Source organism: Carcharodon carcharias, chromosome 13 (genome assembly GCF_017639515.1).
Source record: "Carcharodon carcharias isolate sCarCar2 chromosome 13, sCarCar2.pri, whole genome shotgun sequence".
Classification (NCBI taxonomy): domain Eukaryota; kingdom Metazoa; phylum Chordata; class Chondrichthyes; order Lamniformes; family Lamnidae; genus Carcharodon; species Carcharodon carcharias.
In genome coordinates this window covers 97,467,047-97,488,256 of record NC_054479.1, presented here as the reverse complement: position 1 = coordinate 97,488,256, position 21,210 = coordinate 97,467,047, and positions in this window count along the sequence as shown.

The window sequence follows — 21,210 nt, the reverse complement described above, 5'->3', positions numbered from 1 at the left end:
GGAGGGAATGATCCCTATGGAATGCCCCCAGGGGGGTGAAGGGAAGATGTGTTTGGTGGTGGCATCATGCTGGAGTTGGCGGAAATGGAGGAGGATGATCCTTTGAATGCGGAGGCTGGTGGGTGATAAGTGAGGACAACAGGGACCCTATCATGTTTCTGGGAGGGAGGAGAAGGCGTGAGGGCAGATGCGCAGGAGATGGGCTGGACACGGTTGAGGGCCCTGTCAACGACCGTGGGTGGGAAACCTCGGTTAAGGAAGAAGGAGGACATGTCAGAGGAACTGTTTTTGAAGGTAGCATCATCAGAAGCCCACCTATTTCCATTATTTTTAAACCTTTTATGCCCTGCTAGTCTTTCCACCCCACCCCCATTAGAGCTGTACCTTGAGTGCCCTACCATCCATTCTTAATTAGCACATTTGTTTAGATAATATCACCACTTCAACACCTCTGTGTTCTTTTGTTCTTTTGTCTGTGACATCTTTTGATTATCTGCTCCTATCACTGCTTGCTTGTCCCTACAACCACACCAATCCCCCCCCCCAACACTTCTGTCCCCCCACCCCACACCCCTCCCCCCAACCCAGCTTAAACCAGCTTATATTTCACCCCTCTCCTTATATTCACTCAGTTCTGTTGAAGGGTCATGAGGACTCAAAACATCAACTCTTTTCTTCTCCGCCGATGCTGCCAGACCTGCTGAGCTCTTCTAGGTAATTCTGTTTTTGTTTTTGTTTTTGTTTCGGATTTCCAGCATCCGCAGTTTTTTGTTTTTATATTTAAATATTTACTTGTTGCTTAATATGAAAGTTGGAAAGACAGGACCAATATTTATCACAATGAAAGTAAATGGCAGACCTGTTAGAATGGAAGTGGACACAGGAGCTTCCACTACTTTGGTTGGGGAACATACTTACAGATATTTGAATAATGGTAAATGTCAATTAAGTTAGAACAAAAACTGCCAAGCTAAAAAAGTACACAGGTGAAGACATTCAAGCAACAGGCATAAGCAGAGTAACTGTCCATCATGGAAGCTAATCTGTGAAGCTAACAGTGTTGCTATTGAGAGACAGAGGGCCAAGCCTTCTAGGGTGAAATTGGACAAGGGAAATCAACCTTGATGGGCCACAGAGATTCCAAAAGAAAGCTGGAAGCATTCCTGTTTTGTAAAAGGAGTATGTAAGGACTCAACAACCTAAAGAAATGTGAAGAAAGTCGAAGAGACCCTGTTTGAGGACAGAGTTTGAGATGAGGTGAGCAACCTTCACAAGGAAAAAGAAAACCTGTTGAAAGATCTTCACACATTACAAGATTCCTCAAGTCAAACTTTGCACCTCTGGAAAAGTATGAAGAGAAACAGAAAGAATTCAGCACTTCTCTGAACAAACTGAAGAATGAGTTGGCAGAGAAGACACAACAATGTTCAATTTTCCAGGAGGCAGCAAACAAATACAAAAAAGAGATAGAAGAGCTGAAGAATCAGCTACATGAAGCCAAAGGGGCTTTGGAAGCAAAAGTCACAGAATTTTCAGAGAAGCAGACAGATCTTGAAGTTTTCGGAGACTCAGCCACTGAGCTCAGACAAGTTGAGCTTGCATCTGAGAGAAGTCTGGCCAATAGTGAAGTCAAAAAGAAGGTCGAGATTAAAGTCTGTGCTAGAAAGAAGAAGGTACATAGAAAAAAGATACAGAAATACTAATAGGGCATTAATTCTGGCAGCATACAAATACACTTTCTTACATAGGCCTGGCAATCAAATTGCAAACACCGCTGCCCTTAGTCATTTGCCTTTACAAGAAAATGACAAAAACGTCCCAGTTCCACAGAGGAGCACGAGTGATAGTTTCTCCAAAGGGAAGGAGCCTCTTTTAGCTGAACTACACAGTTCCCATCCAGGAATTTCCTGAATGAAGCTCATAGCATGCAACTATCTAGGTGGCCTGGGATGGATGGCGAGAAAGAGCATATTGTAAAACATTGTGGACAATGTCAGCAACTGCAAAATTTGCCAGTGACAGCTCCATTACACCCATGGGAGTGGCCGGTAGACCCTGGATGTGGTTACACGTTGACTACATCGGACTTTTCCTGGGAACAATATTTCTGCTCTTTGTCGATGTCCATTCGAAATGGTTGGAAGTATATGAAGTGAAGTCACCAACGTCGACCGCTACAATTGAGAAACTATGTCAGAGTTTTGCCATTCATAGTCTACCAGAAGTAATCATTTCTGCTAACAGCACTTCATTTATAAGAGCTATGTTTCAGTGGTTTATCAGCCTCAAAGGTATCCCTCATGTAAAAACAGCACCATACCACCCTTCCTCAAATAGACTGGCCAGAACAATGGCTCAAATGTTCAAGACAGGCATGAAAAAAGCGAACTGGTGATTGCTTGGGAACCAAGCTAGCATGCTTTCTTTTTCATTACAGTACTACCCCTCACACAACAACGGGCGTCACACCTGCGAAATTATTGTTAAAATCCCTTCTCAGGACAAGATAGAGCTGACTAATGCCAAATTTAGAGGGGAAGGTGGAAAGGAGTCAGGGAAGCCAGAAAACTAGACACGGCTGGCATAGACATGAGAGAAAATTTACCGTGGGAGAGCCAGTATACATGAAAAATTTTGGGGAAGGCTCAAAGTGGTTACCAGGTGAAATAAGACCTCTATCTTACCACACGGAGGTGGAAGGCCAGATTATCCATAAGCAGGCGGATCATTTAAGGAAGAGAGAGACGAATCACCAAGTTATGGTTCCACCCAGTGACCATGACTGGGCCTGTGTTTCCAGCTGAAGATGCTCAGCCCAGGACAGACTTGTCTGATGTTCCTGTAAGAGTTGAGGATACAGAACTACAAATGCCCACCGAAGCACCTGATGTTCAGGCAACTCCAGAAAAGGAGGTTCCTAACAAAGAATCTGAAGTTGTGGAGCTGCAACATTCCACACATACCAAACACTGAACTTTTAAATTCCTCACCCAGTGTAAATATTAAGTTGTCTTGAAAAATATGTACTTGTAAATATAATGGGCGGAGTTTTCTGAGCCCTCTGGTGAAAGACGTGAGAGGTGGCGTGCACAAAAAATATGGTGGGACCCACTTCACGACGGTGTGAAGGCAGGTTGCGATCTTCCGCTCAGCCTGCCAACGACGGGCCGCATTTCCTGCCATCAGTCGGCAGGGAGCTAATTGTAATACATTAGCATATAATTAAAAGGCCATCCCGCCAAGCTCTTGGACCCACCATATTGTCCATCAAGGTCGGCGGGAAAGCACGCCATTGTGTTTCACAACAGCATGCAGGCAACTTGCATTTGGCGGCCTTCACTTTGAGGGAACTGAGGTGAGTGAGCATCAGCGTTCCCCACAGCTCGCCTGTTGTTTGCAGGCCTCAGCAGTGCCAGGGGGTGGGAGAAACTAATTCCTAGCCCTGGAGGCAACTGCTGAGGGGTGGGGATGTCTGGAGGGGGGTCAAGTGCATTCCACAGGCAGGAAATCAGATGGGGGGCAGGGTAAGGGAGGGAAATGGCACCGCATTCAGGACACCTGCATAAACTAACCATGCCTCTGCAACTAAGACAGATCAGGCGCAGCCACAGTGATATGGCTAGGGTCAAGCTCCTAGCCTGCCCACCCATGCAAGCAATGCAAAGGCACCAAAGGGCCACGAAGCACTCCATGCCTTACACCCCACCCACCCCCCGGCACTGACTTAGAATCCGCCACCAGTTTATTGGACCGCAGAGCAGTTGGACTGCACACATTGTACAATCTCCTTGCCAATGCTGGCCATGTAGCAGTCACTGCTGGAGGTGCTCACAGTCCCTTGCAATCTCAGCATTCTGGTTTGGACCTGTGTGTCCTAATGTTGCAGGTTGACAGGGCAGCCAAACTGCGCACTCATCTCTGGCCGTCCGAGGGGTGACCAGTATTCGCTAGGAAGCATTAAGGGGTGGTCATACAGGTCCAGGAACATTGCTAGGTACAGCCATGATAATCATGTCTCTCTCTCTTTCATGCTGCAGGAGAACCACGTCAGAATCATGGATCCTGGTGACCTAGCTGTACGCCTAATGGCTTAGAGAGACTGTAGAAGATGGAGGAGAGAGCAACTGAGGCACCTGGCCATGCAAAGGCAGGTGCAGCAACCCCATGAAGAAGGGGCAGCAGGGGCTCCCGCACACGCTGTCCAGGAGCAACAGTGAGCCATGGCTGGTCATAGCAATACCCAGGGTCTATAGGTTCTGCCTGCCATTCCTACAGATGACTAAAAACCAGTGTCGCATGTCTAGGGACCTGATGGCTCACATCTGCCACTTACTGCAGGACTTGGTGCCAAGGGACATGGAGGGCATCCACTGCCAGTGGCTGTGAAAGTGACCACAGCGCTCAATTTCTATGCCACTGGCTTGTTTCAGGGCTCCACAGGTGACCTTTGAGTGCCGGGGACTTGAGAATTCCCCTCCTCCGCCTGCTGTAGATCAGACAGTGCGATATGCTTGCCAGATTGTGATCCCGAGTCTACTCCAAAGCTAGGTCCCACTGAGGTGTGTGTCTCTGCGCTGGTGGAGGGTGTTTGTGAGCACTTGATGGGACTTCAGGAAGGGTGCCTTCAGATTCCTCTTTGGAGGTTTCTTCAGAGCTTGATTGGAGGCCCTGGGTCATGGAGTCTGTCAGCTGTTTGGCAAATGTGCCTACGAAAGCAAGAGGAAATAATTAGTGCATGGCAGTGGCCTGTGAAAGAGGGCACATCGCTCATGGCATGGTTATCTGATGGATGTTGCATTGCTGGATTCTCACTTGGTACAGCAGAGCAGACTTCACCTTCAGCACAGGACTGGTCCCAGTCAACATCAGCCAGCTGGATGGCACTGTTTTCAAATTTTGTGAGAACTTTGAATTCCGGCACTCCTCCATCTGTCTGCAACCTCAACCTCTTGTTGTGAGCCAGTTTGTCCTGCATGGATAGAGATGGGGAGAGTGTATCAGGACACCTGCCGGGCCAGATGATAAGTATACCTGGCCTGTGTGGATAGTGAGTGGTCCCATGGACGGGTTGAGGACAATGACGGTGTGTGTGAAAGCGTGAATGGTGATGTCCCTTGCACTGATAGTGAGTGAGGGCCCTCTGTATGTGCGATGGGCTTGTGAGTGTATGAGCTGGGAGTGATGAAAAGAGCTCATTCATCCTTTTACGGCACCAGGTGGTTGTCCTCTTCTGAAGGGCATTGGCGCTGACCACCGCTGCCACCCCCTCCCAAGCCAGATTGATGACATTGCTACCCATCCTGTGGCCAGAGCTGGGGTAGAGCACATCCTGGCAGTCCTCCACAGCATCCAGCAGTCATTCACAGGACCCATCGTTGAAGTGGGGGGTGTCTGCAGTCTTTTTGCCTTTGCAGACCATGTTTCCCCGGCAGCGGTGGTGAGCTGGTGGCAATGAGCGCTTTGCTGGTGGCTGCCTTTTAAAGATGGCAGCTAACATGATACAACAGTGGGGTGATGGTGAGCGGACGAATGAGAGACCGCCTGCCATGGAAACAGCGCGTTTCGCAGGAGTGAATATATAATGAGGAGGGCTCGGGAAGATATAGCATGAAAACCGACCATTTTCATCGGCAGGTTGGACTCCATTTTACCCACCCACTACCTCACTTAATGCAATTCTGGGGAAATTCTGCTCAATATGTATAGCCGAGTTAAAGGGGGAGGAATGCAGTAATTATGATTTTATTTAGTGTGTAATGTACCTTTAAGCATAATTCTTGTTTGGAAAGATCACATGATCTGTAGTAGCCAATAAGAGAGTAATGTGGGATACCTCAGCAAACAGTGTAGAGATAGAGTTGGAGCTGAAAGCACACATGTAGTTGTTCCTGAGTATATTGTAAATAAATGCAGTTTCCACTTAAGAGTATCTGCAGTTCAACTCTATTACTAATAGTACAACTTGGCCGCCCTACAATACCCACCTCGAATGATTGGGTGCTACATTCAACTGCAGGGCAGTGTTAGCCCCACCCCCAAGTCACCTCAACTGCAAGGCTGCCCTTCCCCTCCCTGCAAGTCACCTCAACAGCAGGGCTGCCCTTCCCCCCACCACCACTACGCACCCCCCCCCCAACCCCGGCCACAATGTGCCTCAAGCTTGAAGCCCAAGAGGCGGCCCTGGTGAACGTTGCGCAATGTTACTATGTGCTCACCTCCAGAATCCCCTCTAAGTGCAGCCTGCCAAGTGCATGCCTTTTATATGTAGTTCTCAAACATGTTGGCATGCTTTCCCGCCAACATGGGTGGTCGATCCAGCCGGTGGGACAGAATGATTCTGGTGGGCAGGCCTAATAATGATATGCAGATGTATTACAATGAATTTCCCGATGTCTGTTGGCAGGAAATAAGGGCCACCATTGGTGGGCTGAGCGGACAATTGCAAACTGGTTGCACACTGTCGTGAAACCGATCGTGCCATATTGTCCGCTCAAGCCACCGAATACACCCGACGCCAGCGGGCACAGAAAATCCCAGCTCCGGTTTTTCCTTCCTTTCCTTCTGGGATGTCAGCACCAAAAAGTTATTGTCCTAGTTTGGAGAAAAGAGAAAGGCTGCTTGACAAAAAAAGCACAGCAGAAGCTCAGTGGTGGTAGATTTAAAAATAAAATGATTTCACGTATACAGATCTCAATAGCATGTCTGTGAGGATCCCACTCAGCTGCTGTTAGGGGACACAATTGCTTCCATCACATACTGACTCCTACTCTTGATCAAGGATCCCACTCTGATCATGATATTGAAAAAAAGTACTCGAAAGCATCAAAAAAATGTACTCAGTGGCAAAAATTCAAGAATTGCAAAACATCTCTGGATATTTCAAATTCCTAATAAAGCTCATGATCTTTCCCATGATTATTGCAGTCAGCTCATGGAATTACAAAGCTCTAATCATGAGCTGCAGCTATTAGTAAACAATTCTTTCCTCTCAATGTCTTAGAGGTGAAAAGGTTAATTGGATCCCATCTAAAATCTTTTAAACCCTGTGAATGTAAATCCAAGGACTGATGTGTGAAATTCCAGTGGATGTTAAAATCTAGCTGTGTTCGCAGCCTCAGCCTGTTCTGTCACTGGCACAGCATTTAACAAAGAATGCTGAATCTTATTGCTAAAACAGCAGGGGAGGTCAGGCTAAAACAATACAGTGCTCTAATCAGGCCACACTTTTAAGTAATGCATGCAGTTCACCAAGATACAAGGATCTTACTCAATCTTTGAAGGTACTGCCAGGCTTAATGTTAGAGGACAGAGTGATAAGGAAAGAATGGTGAAACTTGGACCCTAACACCTTAAAAAAGACAAAAGCAGAAAATTGCGAATGCTGGAAATCCAAAACAAAAATAAAAATACCCGGAAAAACTCAGCAGGTCTGACAGCATCTGTGGAAATAGACACAGTTAATGTTTCGAGTCCGTATGACTCTTCAACAGAACTAAGGAAAAATAGAAGAGAGGTGAAAGAGAGCTGGTTTAAGGGGGCGATGGGACAAGTAGAGCTGGATAGAGGGCCAGTGACAGGTGGAGATAGCCAAAAGATGTCACAGACAAAAGGACAAAGAGGTGTTGAAGGTGGTGATATTATCTAAGGAATGTGCTAATAGGTGACATTAAGGGTAGAAAGCAGGACGAGCAAGGTACAAGTAACCCTGAGATAAAAACAAAACTGAATGAAGTTCTGTTGAAGGGTCATGAGGACTCGAAACGTCAACTCTTTTCTTCTCCACCGATGCTGCCAGACCTGCTGAGTTTTTCCAGGTAATTCTGTTTTGTTTTACAAGTAACCCTAGTCACCTTAATGTTACCTATTAGCACATTCCTTAGATAATATCACCACCTTCAACACCTCTTTGTCCTTTTGTCTATGACATTTTTTGGCAATCTCCACCTATCACCGGCCCTCTATCCAGCTCTACTTGTCCCACCCCCTCTTAAACCAGCTCGTATTTCACCTCTCTTCTAGTTTTCCCGACCTTAAAAAGGACGACTGAAAGAATCTTATGGAGGTAATCGAAATGGTGCATTGTTTAGGAATAGGAAGGCCAGAGTTCAAGAAGCGAATATTGCTTCAAATTAATGAACTGCGTCAGGAAGTGCATCAAGATCAGAACAATTGTGATCCTGAATGGACTGTGCAGATGTAGTGCAGACAAAATAATTGGAGTCATTTAAGAGACAGTTGAACATGGTGATGGAGGGCAGTGAGTTTTTCATTGGTGGACGGGCTGATTGGCACTTGTTATTTATACTTATGATCGCATTGGCCTGTGGTGAGGAAAGGCTCATCCAAAGAAAGAATTATAGTGAGTTCAGATGGAGTAGGAACAGGCAAATCTGTCCATTAGCAGAAGTGTTGGCTGCCTCAAATAATATGTGGGTTTAGAGCCATTTTTGTTTAAAACTTATTGCTTCAGGACACATATCGGAGAACATAATTTACATTTAAAGTGTAGGAAACCATAAATAATTCATTGTTATTCATTATTAGGTTCCAGGAATGCAAGGACATGTGGTGCAAAAGACTGTAAAAGAAATAAGTTTTTTTAAACAGATTCATCTCTTATAGTGTAAGTATTATGGAGTTTGCCACAGAACAATGGAAGGAAAGAATTGCATTTATGTGGCACCTGATAATAAGAGGTTCCCTTAAACTGCTTTTGAAGTGCAGTCACTATTATTAATTAGGTTAACATGACAGCCAATTTGCACATGGCAAGATTCCACTAACTGTATTGACCATACGTTTTCGCATTATTTGTCCAGAAAGGAATACTAAGCCAGACACAACTCTGAATCAAATTGTATTGTGGGATAATTTACATCAATTAAGCAGCCAGGGTCTTGGTTTGGTATCTTACATGATAGTCAACGTTTCTAATAATATAGCACTCCCTCAGTACTGCAATTGAAGACCTCGTTTTAACTCCCAGAAACTATGCAAGTCAAAATAATGACAATTATCTACAATTTCACTGCCTTCCCTACAGGTCCTGATGTTAACCTGCTCTATTGAGCAGGTGGGCAGTACACCCACAGGGTATATCCACTGCAAAGAGACAGATGCTGATCACCGTGAACCCAAGGTAGCAGAATTTTCTAACCACTTCCATAGAGTATTATTATGTCTGATCAGGGGTGGAAATGTCACACCCTGTCCCATGACCACAGTTTTCTTGATGCTTATAGTCATGGAGAACAAGTTACAGGCATTTATGGAAGTTATAAGCAGAAATCCATCAAGCCTGCCCCTAACCAGGGCGGTTGGAGCATCATAATCAGGCACTTCCAACTTCAGTGCCCAACACTCCTTTCACAACCATAGCAAAACTCTGAACAGTCAGCGAGCTGCATGGGAATACAGGCAATCTGCTAGGGTATCTGTTAGTTAGTGGTAGCCTGCAACATCTTAAAGGTATGGTCCCTCTTTAATTGCAGTTACAGGAGAGTGCTATTGTGGAGGGCGAGGGGTGTTGAGAGACCTTAGTCAGCAGGCATGACGAGATGTCAAAGTTTGCATATGCCATAAACATCATTCTTAGGCTGTGCTGTAGAAAAAAAATGCCTGTCCAGGGCTATCAATGGTAATGTTCCCCATCACATTTCTCTTACTCTCTTCATTGGCTTATTTTAACCAAACTAGTATCAATCTTTCCCCTTCCTGCTCCCCATGTGTCTCCTGAAGTGAGCATGGATCATTTCTCTGCTGCTCCTTTCTGCTTACATTCAACACCTTCTATTACCCTGTAAATTATTTCTCCCCACTTCGGCCCCTATCATTCATGAAGGTATCATGGTTGTGTGAAGGAACCAAGAGGATGGCGTGGATGCTGTGATGATGCCCTGGACTTTAGTGAAACCTGCAATCTGTCTAAACCTCTGTCCGCTAACTGTAGAGAGTTTTGCTATGGTTGTGAAAGGAGTGTTGGGAACTGAAGTTGGAAGTGCCTGATTATGATGTTCCAACCACCCTGGTTAGGGGCAGGCTTGATGGATTTCTGCTTATAACTTTCATAAATGCCTGTAACTTGTTCTGCATGACTATAAGCATCAAGAAAACTGTGGTCATGGGACAGGGTGTGACATTTCCACCCCTGATCAGACATAATAATACTCTATGAAAGTGGTTAGAAAATTCTGCTACCTTGGGTTCACGGGGATCAGCATCTGTCTCTTCATACAGAACTCAATACATACACAGGGAAAGCACCTCCTGCCTTTAACCAACTCTTGAAATGTGCATGGAACAATATCAAGGTGACTCTTAAGACCAGGATACGAGTTTAGAGGCCTGTGTTCTCAGTACCTTGTTGTATGGCTGTGAAACATGAGCAACTTGCTGTTATTAGGAAAAGAAGCTCGACAACTTTCACCTTTGCTGTTTGCGAGTGCATTTTGGGCATCTAATGGAAGGACAAATGCAGCAGTCTTCTCAAAGGCAAAACTTCCAACTGTGTGGCACTTATCATACAGAGGTGACTTCACTGACTCGGCCACATTTGCAGCATGGAAGACGATTGCGTACCTAAAGATTTTCTGTACCACAAGGTAGTCAGAGTGACCAGTAGATACCCAAACCTTCACATCAGGGTTGACAGGGCCCTCAACCATATCCGGCCCATCTCCTGTGCATCTGCCTCACGCCTTCTCCTCCCTCCCAGAACCATGATAGGGTCCCCTTTGTCCTCACTTATCACCCCACCAGGCTCCGCATTCAAAGGATCATCCTCCGCCATTTCCACCAACTCCAACATGATGCCACCGCCAAACACATCTTCCCTTCGCCGCCCTGGCAGCTTTCACAGGGATCGTTCCCTCCGGGACACCCTGGTCCACTCCGCCATCACCCCCTGCACCTCAACCCCCTCCCACAGCACCTTCCCATTCAACTGCAGAAGGTGCAACATCTGCCCCTTTACTTCCCCTATCCTCACTGTCCAAGGGCCCAAACACTCCTTTCAATTGAAGCAGCATTTTACTTGCACTTCCCTCAATTTAGTCTATTGCATTCACTGCTCCCAATGCGGTTTCCTCTATGTTGGAGAGACCAAACACAGACTGGGTGACCGCTTTGCGGAATACCTTCGGTCTGTCCGCAAACATGGCCCAGACCTTCCTGTCTCTTGCCATTTCAACACTTCAACCTGCTCTCATGCTCACATATTCATCCTTGGCCTGCTGCATTGTTCCAGTGAAGCTCAACGCAAACTGGAGGAACAGCACCTCATCTTCCGAATAGGCACTTTACAGCCTTCCAGACTGAATATTGAGTTCAACAATTTTAGATCGCGAACTCTCTCCTCCATCCCCACCCCCTTTCCAATCCCCCCCCCACCTTTTCCAATAATTAATATAGAGTTTTCTTTTCCCACCTACTTCCATTATTTTTAAATATATTTCCATCCTTTGTTTTATCTCTACCTTTTAGCCCATTTCAATCCCTTCCCCCCACCCCACCCCCACTAGGGCTATCTTTACCTTGCTCGTCCTGTTTTCTACCCTTATTGTCACCCATTATCACATTCCTTAGATGATATCACCACCTTCAACACCTCTTTGTCCTTTTGTCTATGACATCATTTGAGTATCTTCACCTATCACTGGCCCTCTATCCAGCTCTACCCTGTCCCATCTCCAACCCCACCCCCATCCTTAAACCAGCTTGTATTTCACCTCTTTTCTATTTTTCCTTAGTTCTTTTGAAGAGTCATACAGACTCGAAATGTTAACTGTGTTCCTCTCCACAGATGCTGTCAGACCCGCAGAGTTTTTCCAGGTATTTTTGTTTTTGTTTTGGATTTCCAGCATCCGAAGTATTTTGCTTTTATCTTCACATCAAGGATGTGTGCAAGCATGACATGAAGGCCCTGAACATTGATTTTCACATCTTGGACACTCCAGCTGATGACAGAGGGTGACGATGATCAGTGCCTACGGCAGTTTGGCAACAAGCACCAACACCAAAAACAAGAACCCATAATGACACCTGATAACCACTTCATATGTGGCACCTGTTGCAGAACCTGCCTTTCATAAGTTGGTCTCTTCAGCCATCAGCAAAAGTGCACCATTTGAAAATACCCCATTCCCAACAAATTTGATTTGCTGCATGTGCTTCATCTTATGTAGATGAAAGGATGCCGACAATGGAAATTCTGTATTAAGGCTGTTGCTGTAATACAATCCCACAAGCACCAAAGGCTCTCGGGCATCCTGTGGACTCTTCTAATGTGACATTAGATAGTGAATGTAGTTATTCAGCCTTGTGCACTTCACGGTAAGCCTAGTCCTGCCCTCTGTCAGCACTTAACATGTTCACCTTCCAGCAAAAGTCTGAGTAGTGATCAGGAACAAAAAGGCTGACAGATATTCTCTTTCCTGGCCTGGGAGTATTGAGGTCAATTAAGCATCTCAAACTGTTGTCCTAGTTAAATCAGCTCAAAGCAGTATTTGAATCTGCACTGGCAAGCCTCTCACCCACTCTCCCTTAAAGTGTGGGGCAGGCAGAGGAAACACTGGGCTACATATGAAAGCTGAGATCTCAGTCGCATTTACTTCTATGAAGCAGCAATTTTTACCGTTTGAATGCATAGGAAATGAAACAACCTGAGCAATTTATTGCTTTAAGTTTCCATCTGTTAACTCGTGTGCATGAATGTTTTTGCCATCCGCCCTCTGAAGCAATTCATGCTTAATGATGTTTCACATGGGCAAACATGTAACTAAGAGGATTTAGATTACTCCACCCCAAGTGACCTTGAAATTTTTGGCTACGAGGAATGAACACGGAAAGAAATTTGCATTTCCGGCTTAATTTTTGATGACCTGAACCTTACCTTTGGAATCTCAATCTAAAGGTAGCCATAGGACATTGACAAATGGGATCACTTTCTCATTCAGGCCAATGAAAAAACTAGGAAAACTGATTCAGTCCTGATTATGGGCCATATGGCACATCAAAAAAAGGAATTGTACTGAAAGTACAGTAGATATAGTAGTGTAAATTCAGGGAGACAACTCACAGACCAATAAACAACTTCAGTTCCTGTTGAAATAGCAGACATTGAATTCCATTTGTTATTATTATTGACGGTAATTTCCAGCCTACATTGTCATTTTGATCCTATCCAAAAGATTTATTTTCTTATAGTGGATATAAAATCCATCACTTGTAGCAATCATTAAAATAAGGTTAAGGAATATTAAAATGTAGGATGCAGGAAAAGACACAGTGAGCTAAATTATTTGCCCCATTCTAAATGACTGCTATCAATCTGGGTTTGCAGTGTATTATAATCTTATGGTGACTCAGTTGCACAAAACTTGAGTATTGCTGAACAAAGAAACATGCTGTTGAAGCTTTTTGTCTTGCACTCATCAGGACAGACGCAAGAATGCCAAATTTCAAAAGGAACAATAATGTATACTGCATAAGAAAAGGGATGCTGATTGGTTGGCAAGTTGGCTCTGATTGGCTGAGATATAGTCATGGCTAATGTACGAGGGAGCTATTGTCCCCGATGCTTTTGTTTATTCAAAAAAGGTTCAATGTCTGGACATATTCCTTTTGCCTACATAGGACAGGTCCCTGTGTATGAAAAGTGTAGCTCCTAGCAAGGATAACTGAGCTACATTGTGAGCCCAACTGATCATCTTAAATTGGTTGTTAGTGTAACTCTTAGCACACATGGGATTGCTCAGCAAGTGCTGCCCAATCACAGAATCACATCTAACATTGGAGCTTAGGTTGTGAGTTTTGCAAGTACGGGTTGGTTGAGTATGGTCAATGCTCTTGTTATTGCGAAGGGTCATGCTGTTTGATAAGGATCTGCCAGTCGTGGGTTGTACAGCCTACGTACCTGGCATTGCACAAGCACTGGAATTTATATACCTCATTGCTCATTTGTGTGGTAGGCAGAATGTCTTTTTGACTTGACGGCAACATTTCAAAAGATTGGAGAGGTCTGTAATTCGGTTCATGTGACAATGCGTTTTTCATTGTTATAGATCCCAAATATCCTTATCCTAGAACTAAACATTCGATGAGTAAATTCGCGATTGTAAATGAAGCAGATCCACTTATGGGCAAGACAGCTGACTCTGAACCTGAGAGAATATCAAGTTTAAACTTGAAATTTGTAACAGTGCTTTCCCAATGGGAGCTGGTATCATGAAATCAGGGAATGGAAATCAATGTGCCCAATTTGGAACCTACGTGATCTTTCCTTCAATTTTGTGTGTGCCTAGAATTGAACATGCTTATTTCCATGCTTGAATTTCTGACATGTGCAGGAGCACTAAATTATAACCCTGGATTTGAATAGAATTCAGGTCACAAGAGGTCAAATCGACTGTTAGGCCCAGGTATTTACTCGGTTGTGAAGAGAGTCAGGAGGCCAAGTTCTGGATGAGAAATCTGAAAGTAGGGATTTCCTGCATGTCCTGCTGAGTCTAACAGCAGCATATATTTACATCCTTTCTGTATATTTCCACCCAAGAGCCAATTTGCAACCTGTAAGGCAGAAAAGCCTATGGTACAAGGCTATGTCTGGTAATAGGAGAGGAGGGAAGCAGGAAGAGAAAGAGAAATCTCAAGGGCCATGGAGAACATGGGGAAGGAGACAGGGATGGACCCTTGGACACCCAAATGGAGGAGGAATGCCAGCCAGACACCCCTGGGGCATCTACCCAGGACATTCCAAGGGTATCCTGCATTCCAAATCCCCTCTGCCTGTGACCCCATCAACTCCAGCAGGTCAGACCAAAGAGGGTGCACCTGCCCCAGAGCAGGAGGCCCTGAGCTGGCTTGGGCCATCCAGGCCTCAGGCCTCTAGAAGATGCCTGTCAAAGCAACTCAGACAACAGGACATAGCAGTCAACAGGTTGTCTCCACCTTTGCTGTGGATGTCGGAGCTGCACCTAGACGGTAGTGTTAAGTAAATTATGAATACACAATGGTGGCACAGGTTTTCATTTACTGCACGTAATCTGCACCCTTGTAAATATATTTTGCTTTTATCCCTCTTCAAGTCTCAGGTATTGAATGTCTAATCGAAGTGATGCAAGGTCTCGTGTTCATTCAAAGGCACAAAATGAAACCCCGCCCCCTCCCCCCCCACAATTATCTCACAGCCTGCTTCTCCGTTTCATTCTGTCGCAATCAATCTCGTGACAGTGATTCATCTTTAGTTCCACATCAGCGACATGAACAAAGGCATGCTCTACATGAAAATGATGGCTGGACAGGACACATGTAATCCTTGCATCTTTGGCAGATACCATGTGATCCCCCCTCCCCCCGAGAACTGGGCATCATGGCTAGTGATTATCCTCATGCTGTCCCACTGAAGTCTGCAGTTTGTGGATGCAATAAATATTTGTCACAACCAACTTTGGAGACTTTTCACACAGCTGGGCACAAAAATCACCCTGCCGCCCAGCAGCAATCACGCCAACTTTGCTGCCTGTTACCACACTTAGTCTCCAAAATGGAAAGCTTCATCCAATATGAAAATAAAGATTTCAATAACTGATCTTCGTCCCGAGAGCAGTTCAGTCACCCAATCCTCAATGCACCTTTGTTAAAACTAGAATTGGGGAGGGTTGATCTCGGATTTTAAAATTTCTCACTTTTTAATTTCCTACCCCGCCCAAGCCCACCCATTCCTGGGGTTAAAAGTTAATTAAAAATGCATTAAGTACCAATGCTGCCATTAAGTTAGGTCATAACTATCACTAAATGGATAAACAGTAATGAAGGACATGGTTATTAGATAAGCTGTTGTGAAAATGATTAATTTTATAGTCTCATTTATTCAAATAAATGGTCCTGTCTTCATTATGCATTAGGGTTGAATAACGAACGGGTTGAATTTTATGTGATTATTTATGTTATATGTGATACTCTGGCCGAAGAGTAGCAGAGGAATCCCAGAATAATCTTATAAATACAAAACGCCTGTGGAAATTCCTCCCCAAAATAAATTATGCAGAAACATCACTCACATATTGCCCAGAATGTGCTAGGAAAATAACAAACTGTTGCACAACTGTTTTTAGTGTATAGATAACCCTGCAATTTGTGGTGAGAATATCATGAGCTGTGAGTCACCACAGATTGCTGGAAGATTTGTGCTACTCCACTCCTGGTGTTGAGGAGGCAGCAAATCGCTTTTAACCTCCCTGTGAGTTTTGGTAATTGCTGCATTTCAGCTGTTACAGTAAATTAGTCATCGCAGAAAGCTGGGGCTGGTACTCAACGATGTAAGGACCCTTTATGTCGAGATTTATGTTCCTGTAATGTTACTCAACATCCCCAGCCCAGAGAGGGGACAATTTAAACAGTGGAGTCTCGTTCCTATAACTAGCAAATTGAGCTTAAAGGTTTTAAAATTTTGAAGTTTACATTTTTTTCTCTTACTTATCCTTATGGTCATTTTTCTCTCTCTCTTAATTGAATCTTTCTTTCCCTCTCTCTATTTCTCTTTCTGAATTTGATTTTAATTCATCCTATTTCCTTCTCCATCATTCTTCTGTTTCTTTCTCTATTCTTAACTCTCATTGGTAAAGGAGATAGAGTGTTGTTGCATTGTTTACCGAGGTCCCAGATGCTTGGTTGACCTAACTATCAACTTGCATGTCCAACGCGGTGCAAAAGTTTATTCAGCAGAAGAGTGAAAAAAAAAGGTTTAACAGACTCCTTTAATGCAAACAAGCTGCCCATATCTAAGCCAAGTCATGAAGCCAATGGGAATCTTGGCATCATCCTAGCCACTCCATTTCTCTCCTCTTTCACCATGCTTACTGTCCACCTTATCTATTTTTTTCCCTTGTTGTAAGTCATTTGGAAACACCCTCCCAGTGTGAGAAGCTGTATAAAACCATGAGTTGTTTTTGTTAAACATCCAGTTTTGTCCTGATGTGCACCCAAAACTAATCTGCATCAACAGAGACCACAAATACACAGTCTAACAGAAGCTGGACTTGTTTCTGAGTATCAAACATTTTTTTGAGTCTGGAAAACAAAAGTCAGGGGCCACAAGAATAAAAGTTCAAAGAACTCTTTCAAAACTGGAAGACAATTTTTTTTAAAAATACATTTGTTTTTTGTATACTTTAGGGCAAGTGTGGTGGCATTCCCGTGTACCTGCTGCCCTTGTTCTTCAAGGTGGTAGAAGGCTTCAGTTTGGAAGGCACTGTTGAAGGAGCCTTGATGAGTTGCTGCAGTACATCTTGTACATATGCTATGCTGGAGGTACGTTTAAACAAATGAATCACTACTTGTCTCATATACAATTTCATTTGAAAATTCTGGACATAGCACCCCTCCTTTACCACCAATATTACCCTATGCCCCTATCAAATTATGCTGCATTCCAAACTCCACAATCGTTTTCATTTTTCTTAGGATCGCCACCACTTGTGCAATCTTTCCCAGCTGTGCCCACCCTCCCCATTCCCCTCATGGATACCCATTGTACTGTACCGCTGTTGAATTCCATTATACTTCCTGGCTCTCTATTTCCCGAAATGCTGGCCTTGGCAGCGATGCACACATCCGATCAGCAAATGAAAAAAATATAATGGATGATGTTCTGAGGGATTTTTTTTCCACTGCCCTTGATTTGCAGTCAGAGAGCTATGTCTATATTTGGTCCCTTTAATGAGCAAAATTCACAATAATTTTTCTGATGACCTGACAGCAATGTGGTTGCTTAAAAGGAAATCATTGCTTCCTGCTTGCAACACCCAACTTCCCTGCAGAATACTATCGTGTCCAGTACAGACTGAGGGCAATGAGATAGGTGGACTGAAACAACAAGTTCCAGTTCTTTAGTTTCTAATATAGGGTTGAGTTTTATGGAGGCATGTATTTCTCACCCCCTGACCCCTCAGAAGAAATGTCAGAAAGCAGCTGACCCACATTAAGCAATAACACACTAAAGTCAGCATGAATTAAGTGAGAGTGGGACTTCTACCCCTCAGTGGGAGGATGTCCCACCCTTGAGAGCTGCTAGCAAATCTGATTAGCTGGAAGTTCTAGCAGTTCCCAGCAATTCCAGGACTCAGTAATGAGCACTGCCAGGACTGCAATCAGTCCATTGAGGAAGAGAAGATGGGCACTGGAGCCAGGTAAGTCAGGTCTTTTGGGTGGAGAGGGTTTGGGCTGCCTAGGGAGGGGGAGAAATGAAGGGGTTGGTTTTGGAGGCCAGGCAAGGAGAAACAGAGAATGGATATTGAGGCTTTGCTGAGAGCCTAGACATCCATGCCCCTGGGAAAACATTGCTTGATTCACAACTCTGGCTCTCTAATCTGTTCTGTCAATTACACAATGTTTATTTACACAAGGTAAAGAGGTTTCTAGTGCTTGCAGTTTCTGCTATTGATACTTTAAAGGGTCTGGATGATTGACAATTTTATTGGGCTGTAGTGAAAGGACTTTTTAGAAAGTGGAAAGTTAGGAATGAATGATGGTTTTTTAAAAGCTTTTTTTAACACATACCATTGTCACTACTGGGTTTATTGGATCTATACAGAGTGTAGAGATTGACATGAAGGATATGAGGGGCCATGGGGTTTGGCTGGGGAGCATGAGGTGGCATGAATGGGACATGACGAGTATGGGAGGGTGGGTGAGGACTGGAGGGCAGTTTTTTGTTTTCCTGTCTTTATTATGAAGTCCCAGAGCACAAAAGTGGGCCTTTTAAACAGCCCACCTCAGCACCCAGCAGCTGCTGTGTCTGCCTCCGAACACTTTCCAGAGGTAGTGGGCCCAACTCCAGAGAGCAACCACTGCCCGGAATGAAAATCACGTCCTTGCTGGCACTTTCTCCCGAGGTGGGTGCTCCGAGCTGGAAAATCTCTCGAATCCCACTACCTGCCTCAGAGATGAAAATCCAGTGCAACATATACAAACCAGGTAGGAATTGCACACCACAATGCACTCCACATAGTACTAACAAACATTGTTGAATGTTTAAAGTTTTTTTTTGGGGGGGTGGGGTGTTAAATTGGTTAGCCCCTTAAACTAGGTGCAGGAATCACAATGCGTAATCAGCCATTCAGCTTCAGTGCTGCAGTGACAGCTCAGACTGCTGTCAGCTTTCTGCCATACATGTTCAGAGTGCTGCCATCATGGTTCTAGAAACCATTGTGTCACAGTCTTCCACCAATCTGCTCTCTAACAGAGCACTAGGATTGCTGAAGCGCCTTCCTGGGGGAGCGGCAGTGGCACCATAGGGCCAAAACCTGCTGTCGTTTCCTCGGATGACAGTATTTGTGCTCCCAAAGATGCCGCTCTTCCATTGCGTTTGCTGTTGCCTGCCAGCCAACCAACCCAGTCCACTGCAGCCCAGGGCAAGGTGGTGCAGTCTAAAGCTGTGTTTCCTGAGGCCCAGAGCTGCCCAAGGTCATCCTCCAAGGATGATAGTCAAACTGCCTTCCACCAACCATGCTGCAGCCACTGGAGTAGCACCTTATAGGAGCCCTAAGACAGGCCCTTTTAATTTAGAGGATTCATAGCTCACCACAAGTATCCCTATAACAGCAAAAAAAAATGTTGCTGATCAATGTATTTTAAGTTTTATGATTTTAATTTATCAGATGCTCTTTAAAATCTACCCTTTTGACCAGGCTTTTAGGTTGGGAGCACTATAGGTGGAATATATGAGGACCCAGGATGTTGGGGATCTGGGAAAACTGATGGTACCTTGGATTCTGTGAAGATAATGGGGCCATTAGGGAGCTGGGAGCATGAGGTTCTGCAGACTAATGTCATTTCTGGAGATTTTAAAATAAAGATATTTTGAGCAATTTAATTGGCTGAACTTTTACTTATTTTTGGTAATTGGGTTCTGTAATTTCTTGAAAACCTGATTTTTAAAAATATTATTTAAATCCTATCAATAACTGTCAAAGATCACAGCGCGCAGTGCGGTGGACATGTAATAAAATTATTGGGCGGAATTTTACGGCCTCATCACGGTGGGGACAGGGCCAAAAAATGCAGCGAGCTGTTCAAAACTCTACTGACTTCGGCGGGACTTTCCAGTCCCGCCTGTGGAGGTGGGGGGGGGGGGGGGGGGGGGGGGGGGGTGTAAAATTCTTCCCATTATGTATTCAGACCATCGATAGATTGCAGCTACATAAATGTACATAATCAGCTGCTCTATGTATATCGAAGCACAAGCTTAATTTAAAGTTTATCTTTTAAGAAGTTGATCTGATATTTCGGCACTTAATGCTGATGTTGCTGTCAAAATATATTTTTTTTCCTGAACGCATTTCCAGCAAACAATTTTTCCCTCTATGACTCACTTGCAAACTGACTGGTGGCTTGATCCAGTTGAATTAAATTAAGTGTAATAAAATCCATTGTCTGTGTTTACATCTGAAAGTTCACTTTCCATTGCATGCTGTATTGTGTTGGGCCACAGTCATGAAGCCTTGTATGTGCTACGTGACTTTTGATATGCATCAAATATCCAATGACACTTTCAACTAAAAAAATAAATTTAAAAGGTGCCAAAGACATGCCCTTCTCAGTATATTTACTGTGGCTGAGATTGGGCGTGTTCAGTGGCGAGATCAGAGAATCTTGCAAGAAGTCCCTAGGTACAATTGAGGCCATTGACAGAATCAATTAAGTAACTAAAGGACCTGCCCATCCAATCTTAAGGTTGTTGGGCAGATCAGGAGCCCTGGCGGGAACTAGAAAAAAACATGAAACTCATCCACGTGCAAGATGAGTTTTCATGTAGTCTTTAAAAAATTAAATAAAGGTTTTGTGAAAATTATGGACATGTTCCAACTCAAACATGAGGGGATATGTAAAGGAGATTTTATTTTTCTATTTTTTTCTTTATCACATTTAGAGCCGATCTCCCTGAGGCTGCACTTAGCCTCAGGGAGATGAATGCACTCTTTCGTGCGCATGCGTGAAAGAGTGCACTCTCGATTTTGGGATTTCCCCCTCTACCTGCACAGGGATCGCATAGTGCTTCTGTGCAGACGTCCAGATGGGCGGGCCTTAATTGGCTCGCCTATGTAAAATGGTGGTGCGCTTCCGATCGGGGGCGCCAAGCGGAAGCCCACCCGTACATGCCCATCAACCTCCCCCTCGATGGGGGAAAATTCAGCCCGTGGTGTTGGGGCAAGG